Source organism: Hemicordylus capensis, chromosome 4, assembly GCF_027244095.1.
Source record: "Hemicordylus capensis ecotype Gifberg chromosome 4, rHemCap1.1.pri, whole genome shotgun sequence".
Lineage (NCBI taxonomy): Eukaryota > Metazoa > Chordata > Lepidosauria > Squamata > Cordylidae > Hemicordylus > Hemicordylus capensis.
Genome location: NC_069660.1, coordinates 209,018,410 through 209,031,687, shown reverse-complemented (window position 1 = coordinate 209,031,687; position 13,278 = coordinate 209,018,410). Strand labels below are relative to the sequence as shown.

The window sequence follows — 13,278 nt, the reverse complement described above, 5'->3', positions numbered from 1 at the left end:
GGGTTGTGAGGAGCTTGATTCAGGCTCCTTCCAATTCAAACCAATCTCCAGGGACTTTGTTCTGCTGTGATGCTTTCAATGGGTTCTTTGTGGACAATATCTCCTGTATTAGGGCTGACTTGGACTCCACTGTTTCTGCAGAGTCTATTAAGGTGGTGTCCAGCAATCCCTCTTGCAGTATTAGATTGGATCAGTTTCAATCTGTGATGCCTGATGACATGGACAAGCTGCTTGTGGCAGTGCAGCCTACCACTTGTTCTTTGGATTCTTGCCCGACTTGGCTGCTTTTATCTAGCAGGGAGATTAGAACATAAGAACATAAGAACAGCCCTGCTGGATCAGGCCCAAGGCCCATCTAGTCCAGCATCCTGTTTCGCACAGTGGCCCACCAGATGCCGCTGGAAGCCACAGGCAGGAGTTGAGGGCGTGCCCTCTCTCCTGCCATTATCCCCCTGCAACTGGTACTCAGAGGCACACCCTTGAGGCTGGAGGTGGCCTACAGCCCTCTGACTAGTAGCCATTGATAGACCTCTCCTCCATGAAGTCATCCAAACCCCTCTTAAAGCCATCCAGGTTGTTGACCGTCACCACATCCTGTGGCAGAGAGTTCCACAAGTGGATCACGCATTGTGTGAAAAAGTACTTCCGTTTGTTGGTCCTAGACCTCCTGGCAATCAATTTCATGGAGTGACCCCTTGTTCTAGTGTTGTGTGAGAGGGAAAAGAATCTCTCTCTCTCCACTTTCTCCATGCCATGCATGATTTTATAGACCTCTATCATGTCTCCCTGCAGTCGTCTTTTTTCTAAACTAAAAAGCCCCAGGTGTTGTAGTCTTGCCTCGTAAGAAAGGTGCTCTAGGCCCTGATCATCTTGGTTGCCCTCTTCTGTACCTTCTCCAGTTCAACAATGTCCTTTTAAAGATGTGGTGACCAGAACTGTACGCAGTACTCCAAGTGTGGTCGCACCATAGTTTTGTATAAGGGCATTATAATGTTAGCCGTTTTATTTTCAATCCCCTTCCTAATGATCCCTAGCATGGAATTTGCCTTTTTCACAGCTGCCGCACATTGAATAGACACTTTCAACGAGCTGTCAACCACAACCCCAAGATCCCTCTCCTGGTCCGTCACCGACAGCTCGGATCCCATCAGCATATACTTGAAGTTGGGTTTTTTCGTCCCAATGTGCATCACTTTACACTTGCTAACATTGAACCGCATTTGCCATTTTGTCGCCCACTCCCCCAGTTTGGAGAGATCCTTTTGGAGCTGCTCACAATCTCTCTCCTGCTTTTCCCCCTCAGCTTTCTTTTCACCATACTCCTCATTTTGGAGAAGTTTCCTCTTTTGAAATTTAAAATGTCTGTGTTTGACATCCTTGGTGATTCTCTCCCCACATGTATGCTGAATTTGATGGCACTGTGGGCACTGTTCCCTAAAGGGTTGATGACACTGACATCACGCACCAGGTCCTGGGTGTCACTCAGAATTAGATCCAAGGTCGCCTTCTCTCTGGTCGGTTCCATGACCAACTGTTCTAAGGCACAGTCATTTAACGTATCTAGAAATTTGACCTCTTTGTCCTGACTTGAATGTGAATTTACCCAGTCTATGTGTGGGTAGTTGAAATCTCCCATAATTACAGCCCTGCCTCTCCTTGATGCCTCCCTGATTTCCTCCTGCAACTCCCAGTCACTGTTGGCATTTTGATCCGGAGGGCGATAGCATGTCCCCAGTAGCACGATTCCTTTCCGGCCTTGTATAGTCACCCACACGGTTTCTGTGGAGGACTCCAGTCCACCTACAGTAGGTTTTCTAGCTTGTTAGATTCTATCCCTTCTTTAACATACAGTGCTACCCCTCCTTCAAGGCGCCCCTCCCTGTCCTTCCTATAGAGTTTATACCCAGGGATAACAGTGTCCCATCGGTCTCACTGTTCCACCATGTTTCTGTTATGCCCACTATGTCTATTTCTGCATTAGCAACCAAGCACTCCAGCTCACCCATCTTGGCTCGGAGGCTTCTGGCATTGGCATACAAGCACCTATACACTGAATCTTTCCCCTGATGTATGCTATTCCTTTGACTCTTTGACCTGCTGGCACAGCCTCCCGTCTGCTCTTTATGCAGTTCTGCTCCGTCCCCATCTGTTTTATTTGAATTCTTTGCAGCCTCACACTTTAAAGGATGGCTTTTGCCAAACGGGATACTGCCCAGTTCCCATCGGCTGTTCCCCAGGTGTCATTTTAAAAGCTGCTCTGCAACCTTTTTGATTTTAAGCGCCAGCAGTCTGGTTCCATCTTGGTTCCGTCCCTTTTGTACAGGCCTTGCTTGCCCCAAAATGTGTCCCAGTGCCTAACAAATCTAAACCCCTCCTCCCGGCACCAACGTCTCATCCACACATTAAAACCCCTCAGCTCTGCCTGTCTCACTGTACTTGCGTGTGGAACAGGTAGCATTTCTGAGAATGCTACCTTGGGGGTCCTGGATTTCAAAATGCTACCTATCAGCCTAAATTTGGCTTCCAGGACCTCCTGACTGCATTTCCCCACATCGTTGGTGCTGACGTGCACCACGACAGCTGTCTCCTCCCCAGCGCTGCCTAGGAGCCTGTCTAGATGCTGCGTAATGTCCGCAACCTTCGCACCAGGCAGGCAAGTCACCGTGCAGTCAACACGCGGGTCACAAACCCATCTCTCTATCCCCCTAATGATCGAATCACCAACTACAAGGAGGCCCCCACCCCCCAGAGGAGTATCCCCTGTGCGAGAGGATATGGGCTCATCATCCACGGAAAGGGTCCCTTCTAAAGGAGCATTTCCCTCTTCCTCAGACCGATGTCCTCCTCGCCCAAGACCTTCATTCTCCCTGACAGCAGAGGAGCTACCAGCCCTGGAGTGGGATGCCTCTATCACATCCCTGAAGGTCTCATCCACATGCCTCTCTGTCTCCCTGAGCTTCTCCAGATCCGCCACCTTGGTCTCGAGGGAAAGGATTTGTTCCGTGAGAGCCAGGAGCTCCTTGCACCGAGCACACACCCATGACTTCTGCCCATGGGGCAAATAATCGTACATGTGGCACTCTGTGCAATACACTGGGAAATGCCCCTTCCCCTGCTGACCTTCTATCTTCATACTGTTTTAGTTGGCTCTTTACAATATTCAGGGAGCTTATTGTCCGTTTATTAGATAGTTTATTAGGATAGGCCTCAGCTGTAATGGTCAGCTATTTAACTGTCCAAACAGCCTTTCCCAAGAATATGAGGTTGAAGGATTCCCAAGAATATGAGATTGTTGGGGATGGCTTAGTTGAGGTTGAAGGATTCCCAAGAATATGAGATTGTTGGGGATGGCTTAGTTAATATCATTAACTCATCGCTGAGGGAGGGTAGGATGCTCTTGTTTGAAGGAAGGAATTATTAGACCACTTCTTAAGAAGCCTTCCCTAGATCCCTCAGTGATGGATAGTTATAGGCCAGTCTCCAATCTCCCATGGTTGAGTAAGGTGATTGAGAGAGTGGTGGCTAACCAGCTCCAGGCGGTTTTGGAGGAAACCGATTATCTAGACCCGTTTCAAACTGGCTTTAGAGTGGGCTATGGGGTTGAGTCTGCCTTGGTCGGCCTGATGGATGACCTTTACTGGGGAATCGACAGGAGTGTGACTCTGTTGGTTCTTTTGGATCTCTCGGCGGCGTTCGATACCATCGACCATGGTATCCTTCTGGATCGCCTGGGGGAATTGGGGATAGGAGGCACTGTTTTGCAGTGGTTCTACTCCTATCTCTCAGGCAGATACCAGATGGTGGAGCTTGGTGACAGTTCCTCTTTAAAACAGGAGCTATTATATGGAGTCCCTCAGGGCTCCATTTTGTCACCAATGCTTTTTAACATTTACATGAAACTGCTGGGTGAGGTCATCAGGAGATTTGGTGCAGGGTGTTATCAGTATGCTGATGACACCCAAATCTATTTCTCCTTATCATCATCATCTTCATCATAATGAAATGGCATTCACTCCCTAAATGCCTGCCTACAGGTAGTAATGGGCTGGATGAGGGATAACAAATTGAAGCTGAATCCAAGCAAGACTGAGGTACTCATTGTGGGGGATCAGAATTTAAGGGATGAGTTAGATCTTCCTGTACTGGATGGGGTTACACTCCCCCAGAAGGAACAGGTACACAGCTTGGAAGTGCTCTAGGATCCAGGCCTCACCATGGTATCTCAGGTGGAGGTTATGGCCTTGAGCGCTTTCTATCAGCTTCAGCTGATTCGACAGCTGTGTCCATTCATTGAAGAGAACAATCTCAAAACAGTGGTGCATCAGCTGGTAACCTCTAGGCTTGACTACTGCAATGCGTTCTACATTGGGCTCCCCTTGTACATAGTTCAGAAACTTCAGTTAGTCCAAAATGCGGCCCAGAGATTGGTCTCTGGGGTAACCCAGAGAGACCATATTATGCCTGTCTTAAAACAGCTGCACTGGCTGCCAATATGTTTCTGGGCGAAATACAAAGTGCTGGTTATTACCTTTAAAGCCCTGAACGGCTTTAAAGGAAAGGGTCCTGGTTACCTTAGAGAGCGCCTTCTTCAGTATGATCCCCATCGCTCGTTGAGGTCATCTGGAGAGGTCTGTCTCCAGTTGCCACCGGTACGTCTGGTGGCACCTCAGAACCGGGCCTTTTCTGCAGCTGCTCCTGGTCTATGGAATGCACTCCTGGCAGATATCCGCAGTTTAGGCTCGGTGTCGGCCTTTAAGAGAGCCCTAAAAACCTATTTATTTAGCCTGGCCTTCTAAGGCTTATAACGTGTTCTTGTTTTTAAAAATATTTTAATTGGTTTTAAATAGTTTTAATCATTTTTGAATTGTTTTTATATTGTTTTAGCATTGTTTTAATTGTGGGTTTTATGTCTTTTAAAAAGTTATTGTACACCGCCCAGAGCCTCTGGATGGGGCAGTTTATAAATGTGATAAATAATAATAAATAAATAATAATAGTCAGGCATTTAAGGGGCTAATGCTATTTCCTCAAATTGATGACAAGCATAAATAGATCTGGGTGTGCATGTGTTTTAAAAAGGATTTTGCTGGCTTCCTTTCAGAACGTTAAGGGCTTGTGTGTGAATTCCAGTTGTGAAGAATGCCTTTGTTAGGCTCAGCTGTGAGTTAATGCACTGAGGGGTATTTGATTTCATTTTATGAAATATAAATCTAGTAAATCTTTCTTTTATGGCAAACCTCCAGTCTTGTTTAAACCCCTGTTTGCTAGTAGCTAGGGAAAACAGGCGTCAAATGCAGGCCAAAATAATCTGAGAGTATTCTAAAAGAAGATGCTATAATGCCATGTTAAACTCGTATTTTCTCCTTTGTGAGACAGACTGGGAGACAAATTGTGCACTCTCACAGTCTTAGAATCATGCTTCCCAAAAATTTTATTAGGGCTGCAAACTTTAATAATTTCAGTCTGTAGATTAACCTTCTAAACTGTTAGTTGATTAACTGGCAGTTGACACATCTGTTTTCTTTTAATTTTTTCCAGCTGTTTTGGTTCTTTTGTGTTATTGCAAAAGGGAATGCAAAAAGAAAAAAATTAAGGATAGCCTTGCTTTCCAGCCATGACTGGTAGATTTTGCTTATTTTATTTCACACTTTCTTCAGTATCTCCCAAAGGCATCAGACAAATTTGTTTAAAAGTAACTGTTGGGACCAAGTCTTAAATTTTTAATTTAATATGTATTTTGCCAGGTACTTTATAGGGACAAATTGCATGTTACACTATACATGTAGTTTGGCCTAGCACATTTCCCCTAACAATGGCTGACAGCCAGATGAAATGACTCATGAGCAGTTCCATTGAAACTTAGTGGACAAAGTAGCCATGGCTAAATTGTCCCATTAATTTCAAGGGGACTACTCATGAGTAACTTAGTGTAGATGTCAGCCTGCCTTCCTATTAAGTAGCAACTGTGGGGAAGCCTGACTAGGACTGGGACTGCAGCATATGAGAAAGGGGTATTTCCCCTTGTGGCCTGGCAAAAATGCACACTGCCACCCCTGACCTTATTAGTTCCAATGAACACTTCTCTCCTTGGTCTGGCAGTGCCTTCAGGGACATGCTTTTTCTTGGGACTGGCATGGCATGAAAGGGTTAAGTACCCACTCTCTGTGCACTTCAACAGGCTTGATCAGACCGCCTCTGGCAACTGCTGTTTAAGTGGAAACAAATGCACAGGACCAAATTGTGAGTTTAGTATAACTTGCAGTTTGGCCTCAACAGCATCAGCTTAATCGTAAGGAGTGGTGGTTGCCCAAGACCTCTTGGTGCCAGAGGATGAAAAGGCAAATGGCGACTCTCTCCCATTAGCCGGTTCAGTTCAAACACAAACTGGACCAGGCCAGTTTGGTCCAGAATCCCCTTGAACCCCCCTGGTCCGGTCCGGCGGGGGGGGGGGGGCGGTTCGCAAACTTTCTTTTTGATTTTTTTAAAACTTACCCCCTCCGGGGTGTTCTCTGAGGCAGTGTTTGTGTGTGTGTGTGTGTGTGTGTGTGTGTCTTTTGTCCAAAACCAGCCTGTTCATCTGTTCTTCAGCCTGTTCGGGCCTTTCCCCCCAGCGCAGTGGCCATTTTGGAGCACGCCACACCTGCTCAATGGGCCTCTACGTGGTCTGATCCAGGTGCCTCACATGGCCTCGTAGTTGAGCTGTCTCTCTTAAGATGCTTCTTTCTGTAGGTGGGCCAAAGACAGAGAACAGGATGGAGTTGTTTGCCTGCCCTTGTCGGCGGGGTGAGAAGAGACAGTGGCCGAGATCCCAGCTAATTAAGTGTAAGTAGTTCAAGCAGTTTACAGGGATGTGGTGAGAGCCCATATGTGACTCTGTGACATTCTGAATCCCAGCCACAACTGTGCCAGAGCGCAAATATTGCAAAGGTCTCCTCCGCACTAGAGTCCTCTACAACAGTGGAAACACGTGTCTTAAGGCAGGGGAGCCCTCAGAAATATTTGCACTCTTGCGCAATTGGAATCGGGATTCAGAGCACAACAGAGCAGCACGGGGGCTCTCACTGTGTCCCTGCAGCTGCCTGCAGAATAATGCAGCATGCTTCATTAGTCGGGTTCTGTCTCAGTGTGTGTTTGTGCAGGGAATAGAGTAATGCATATAGGGCAATGGAGTTTCTTAACATCTCTGCTTTGTCTTGGTGACCAGTTTCAATGTAAAAAAGTAGGGCTGTCAACTTACTACAGAACTGGTAGTTGATAAGTCACCTGCTATTATTACTGTGCTGCTGTTATGATGGCTACAGTCAGTGCCCGCAATGAAATCATGCTTCACAAGGAAAAAAGACCAGTCCTTGTTCCAAAGAAGTTTATAATCTGAATATTGACAGCAGTGAAGACAACAGTGGAAAGGGAAAAGAAGGGAGGTGAGACAAAAGTTCTGAGGGATGAAAGTGAGTCAGTTCAGACACTTTTGAAATCAATGATCAACCACAGAGGGCTTTTTTTGGCTACTTTAGCACAAACCGATTTAAGCATTTCGGTACCTGTAAAACGAGAACAAAATAGAAATGCCATCCCTGCTTTTATATAGCATGATCTCCCTACTCCATAGCAAAAATGTGATCCCTCTACAGAGCTAGTCTTGTGGTAGCAAGCATGAATTGTCCCCTTTGCTAAGCAATATCTGCCCTGGTTTGCATTTGAATGGGAGACTACATGTGTGAGCACTGTAAGATAAGGGGATGGGGCTGCTCTGGGAAGAGCATCTGCATGCTTGCATGCAGAAGGTTCCAAATTCCTTCCTTGGCATCTCCAAGATAGGGCTGAGGGAGACTCCTGCCTGCAACCTTGGAGAAGCCACTGCCAGTCTGTGTAGACAATACTGAGCTACTTGGACCAATGGTCTGACTCTCTATAAGGCAGCTTCCTATTCCACAGTGCCATCATCTACAGCAAAAACAAAAGAAGTAAAGAAAGTATGATGTTGCCTTTCTCAAACAACTAGACCTGTGCTGATCAAGTGCAAGAAGTATGGTCTTCCCTATTCTGTCTTTTTAGTTTGCTAGTTTGCTAGGACCTCCAAGACTAGACTTTAAGAATGAAGTATCAACATGTGATTGCCCTCTTCAGGAACTCTGATACAGTGATATTGGTAGAAGCAAATAAGTCATTGGTAGTTAGTTGATTTGGTCTGTAAGCAATGGCTACCGCTTCTCAAAGCTACAGTACCCTGAGAGGAAGGAATGGCTATTAAACCAGTTAAGTCCAAGCTAGATGGACAATACTTGCTCCTCTAGATCTGCACCACTGTGCTGAGGACAGCATGAGCACACCTGACCCTGTTGCCCAAACTGCATGCTGTCCTTCCCTCTGCAGTCCACACAGGAATGGAACATGTGTGCACCATTTGTGCACATAAAAATCCAATATAGGATTAAAATGGTATGAACCACCCAGGGGCCTTTTTGTATGGGGCAGTATAAAAATGTAATGAATGCATGAATGAATGAATAACTTTCATAAAGCAATGAACCATGCAGTTTTCATGTGCATGAGTTGGTTTTTATGTGAAGATTTTGTTGGAGATGCAGCTCCTGATGGCATTGACCAGCAACCATGTTGACCACTAATGGGTAGAGACAGTCAGTAAGGGCATTCCCTCTCCGACCATGCTTTCTCTACTCTGATTCCCGTTTTTTAGACCGGATAGGCAGCATTTAGATAGGCCGCATTCGCATGTAATGTGAAACCGGAGGTCTTTGGAACATGGTTAATTTTTCTAACCGTGAATCACATCGCAGACGTTCATCCAACTGTGGTCCAGAAGTCAGGGTAGGGGAGCCCATCCCTTTTCCTGGTCCACCGAGGCCGCATATCAGCAAGCTCCATAGATCTCACATCGCCAGACTGTAGGCAAGGCATCAGCACATCACAAGAGCAGCAGCCATTGGCCATGATCTGGAAGAGGACCTGCTGAGCATGATCGTATGTATATGTGTACACACTGGACATTTGTTTCCTGCTTTCCCACTAGCTATGAAGTCTTTAGAACACCTGATAATATAGATCATTAAATAAGCAGATAACAATTAAAAAAATCAAATCAATGATGTAATGTAGTCATGGTAGCTGGAGATAAGAACTTTTTTATTCCCTTCTGTCTTAAGCCCCTTGCTATACTGTTATCCAAACTTCATTGTGTCCTTAAAACTTATATAACATCATACCATTGCATCATTGTATGACACCATTATATCATACCGCAGGAACCACTGATATTGCACTCCCCAGATTTTTGTGAAAACTGAGGCATTGACCTTAATTGTTTCTGCAAATGTTTAAATAGAAGTGACACACACGCATTCAATCCTGCCACTTAAATTAGCTGAATGCACTACTTTTTATACCAGACATGTTCAGGGGAAGGATGGTGTTTTTGTTTTTTTGTTTTGTATTTTTTATACAAAACTCTGAATAAGATACTTCCCACTGCAGATTCCACCTTTTGCATGGGCAGTCAAGCCACTGATATTAGCTGAACACACTACTTTTTACACAGCATGCTCAGGGGAAGGTTGAGACTCCCCCCACCACCCAAAGGAATACTTCCTACTGACCTGCAGAAACCAAATTGTGAAGGGAGCGGGTGGTTGATCCTGCTGGACTCTTCCTTACTCACGGTGGCCACACTGTGGCACCAAGGAAGTTTTGGGCTGCCAGGAGCCTCCTCCTCCTCCTCCTCCCTCCTCCTCCAGCTCCATCTGTGGATCTCATTGGAAGTCTCGCAAGAGGGGTCTTTGGACTCTTGTAAGACCTTTGATGAGATCCACAGATGGAGCTGCCAGGGGAGGATGGAGGAGGTGGAGGCGAGGAGGAGGCAATGGCAAAACCAGGATTTTGGCAGGCCTCCCAGGACGCTGGGAATCACTTTAAGAAATGTGGATGTCCTGGGTAAAGTGGGGCAGTTGGCAGGTATGCAAGCTCTCTAACAGATTTCACACATGGATGTGTGAGGCTAGTAGAGGTGGGGCTGGTATGTCAGGTGGGCAGGGAGGTCAGGTAAACTGGCACTCCCCTCCATGTGATGGGCTGGACTTAGAGAGAAGTACCATCCCATACAAGAATACAACAAAGAGAAAAATAAAGGCATTAGCTCCACCACTGTCAGGTATTTCAAAATAAGGGAGCCAAGTAGAAAAGGAGCTTATTATTTTGGAGCAAAAAAAGAACAGCCTGGCAAGCTCACAACCAAACATGATGTATGAGTGTCCAAACATATCCTTCCCACCTGGTTTTCTTCTTAAAACATTCAGAATGGTGATCCAACAATTCACAACACTCTGGTAAAATAAAGCCATCTGTAAAGCATACCAGCTGAATTTCTTCATTTGGCAAGGAACAATAGCCAGAGGTCTCAAAGCCTGATCATTCACATATTTCTTGGAACTCATACTTGAACAGGACTCTGTTAAAATAGCTGGGAGTGAAAATTAGAGTCATTCCTTCCATGGAAAAAGCAAGTATTTTCAATGGGCAAATATTAAAACGTCTCACTGCAGTGATTACAGTAAATGCAAAGAACAACAATTTCCACTGGACTTTTTCCTTCAGTTCATTAGGTTTTAATAAAAGTCTCCAGATTTACTCACTTTATCACTCCCTGGTTAAAAAAAAAACCACCCATGTCCCATTGCATCTCAGAGTTGATTAAATTATTGGTAGTGGAACATGGTGTAGCCTCACACAATGCGCTGACATTTAGGCTTCCCATTAAAAAGTCATCATGTTTCGAGAACCCGTAAAAAATTTCAGCACCTTGAAGTCAGGGAGATCTATAAAGGATGTAGGAAACAGCAGGGACATATCTAGGGTAGGGCAGGCTGGGCACGTGCCCCAGGCGCCTCTTGAAGGGGGGCGCAATTTTTTAAAATTAATTTGTTTTGTTTTTTTAAAGTCCACCGAAAACAAAATGGCCACCGTGCATGTTCAAATGGCCTCTGTGAGACCCTAGGCCATTTGAGCATGCATGGTGGCCATTTTGTTTTCAGCGGCCATTTTTTAAAAAATAAGTGTAAAAAATGGCCACTGCAGATGCTCAAATGGTCCCTGTGAGGCCCTAGAGGCCAGCAGGGGGAGGGGGAACCTTTGCAGACCCCCCATGGCCTTTAGGAAGCCCCCCAAAAGGTCTACAGGTAAAAAGGTTTTTTTAAAAAATTAATATAATATGTCACTGTACACATATTCAGATTGCCACTATGCACAGAGAATTAGGGCTTGTGAACACTGAGCTGAAGCTTATGAGCTAGGATTGTATTCATTTGCTCTTACTTTGCTTCTTGTGATAAGTGAGTTAAATGTGATGTCTTGCTAATATGGCTATTAATGGTGAGTTTGTCTTTGAATCAGTATGAAATCCTTAGTATTAAGGCCCACTGGGAGTTTCTTGCTCTCTTTCTCTCATTTTAACTGTCTTTCTGAAATACTAGAATATATTCTAAGCAGTGACACAGTTTATTCTGTATATCCTTTAATTATTTTCAGAGTATCTGGGAAAAGTCCAATTCTCCATTTATTTTTAAAACTTATGTAATAGTGATGCTACAATGCATAGTAGAGAATTAGACAGGCACTTCTGTTTAGTTTTCCAAGTACACCTCCACATAGTATTGGATATTTCATGAGCCCCAGCATCCTGAAATTTGTAGTTTTCCAGCATTTTTTGGTCTGGCCACATCCACTGCTAAATAGTTTTTGAAATATTAATAGACTGATGAGCTTGACTTGTATTTTTCAGCTGATAGTATGGTAAAGTTATCTCAAAGATGGGTGTCAGATGTTTGGACAGGGGGCGCAATTTTAGTGTTTGCCCTAGGTGCTATTTTCCCTAGATATGCCTCTGGGCAACAGTGGCACATCTAGGTAATTTTGGCACCCAGATCGCATCTGCCGTGAGGCCAGATGCTGCTGCAAGCCCCCCCTTGTGGATGTGACCTTCCCCCTGTCTCTGCAAGGCTGAACCGCCGATTTTCCCAATAATTCTAGCTGCCGGGGGGTGGGGGGTGAGCTGAGCAGGCTTCCCCAGCCTCCCACTGTGGTGGCGGTAGTAGTGGGTGGAGTGGGAGTGGCCATTGGGCCTGATCATCCAGCCAAGAGGCCCCTGAGAACTGTGAGGCACTCCAGTGTGCCTGTCCAGTTATAATAGAGCATCACGTCATTCTATTACAACTGCACAGGTATGCTGGAGTGCCTTGCAGTTCTCAGGCAGTCAGGCCCAGTAGCCACTACCACTCTGCCCACTACTGCTGCCGCCATCATGGTGGGAGGCCAGCAAGGCCTGCTCGGCTCACTCCCCATCCCTGGCGGCTAGAATTATTGAAAAGATCAGCAGTTCAACCACGTGGCGGGGTGGTGGGTGCATGGTGGCAGCAGGGAGGACCCCCGGACCTTGGAGGGCCAGTTGCATATCTGGGCCAGTTGCATATCTCTCAGCCTAACCTACCTCACAGGGTTGTTGTGAGGACAAACATAACCACGTATACTGCTCTGGGCTCCTTGGAGGAAGTGCAGGATATAAATGAAAAGAAAGAAAGAAGTACTTCCTTTTGACTGTCCTGAATCTTCAAGTATTTAGCTTCACCGAATGACCCTGGGATCTTATATTATGAGATAGAGAGAGAAACTTCTCTCGGTCCACTTTATCCACACCATGCATAGTGTTATATACACCTTCTATCTTGTCCCCCTTTACTTGCCTTTCTAAACTAAAAAGGTGCACATGCTGTACTCTTTGTGGAATGTTTTGCTTACAGTGGTGCTGCTCTAACTTGTTTCTTCCCTTTGTGGCAGGCCCTGGGATGACCTAGTCCAGTCCAAGGAGTAGCATCAGCAAGAGAGGCAAGCACTCCCCTCAAATGTTTCCTGCTACCCCACTGGTTCCTCATGCAGTCAGTCATATATTTAGGACTCATAGCATGGGGTAATTTTTAAAGAAATCCTCCTACAGGTGGTTACAGGGTCGGCCCGACTGCAAGGTGAACTAGACGGTTGCCTAGGGTGCCAAATGGGGAGGGGCACAGATGGTCACATGCCTCCCGCCTTGGTGCCCTTTTCACCATGGGCGGGCGCATGCACCTTCTATTGTTGGGGCGGGTGGGTGACTGAGAGGGCACTCCCATCCCTGTCTCCCACTCACCCACCCACTTTACCACCTTTGCCTGCCACTCTTGCTGCCGGCCTGCCATGGCACCTTTATAATGACATTGCTGCTTTGTGGGGCAATGT

General features: G+C 45.9%; 1 long non-coding RNA gene across 1 annotated transcript in view; it reads left to right on the top strand.

The window, feature by feature from the left end:
- The window catches only part of LOC128323382 (uncharacterized), a 46,623-nt gene extending 33,728 nt beyond the window's left edge, over positions 1 to 12,895 (top strand). Inside the window, exon 5 of the long non-coding RNA XR_008306242.1 lies at positions 12,844 to 12,895. This is a non-coding gene — a long non-coding RNA (uncharacterized LOC128323382). The remainder of the gene's footprint in view (positions 1 to 12,843) is intronic.
- Positions 12,896 to 13,278: the final 383 nt, after the last annotated feature.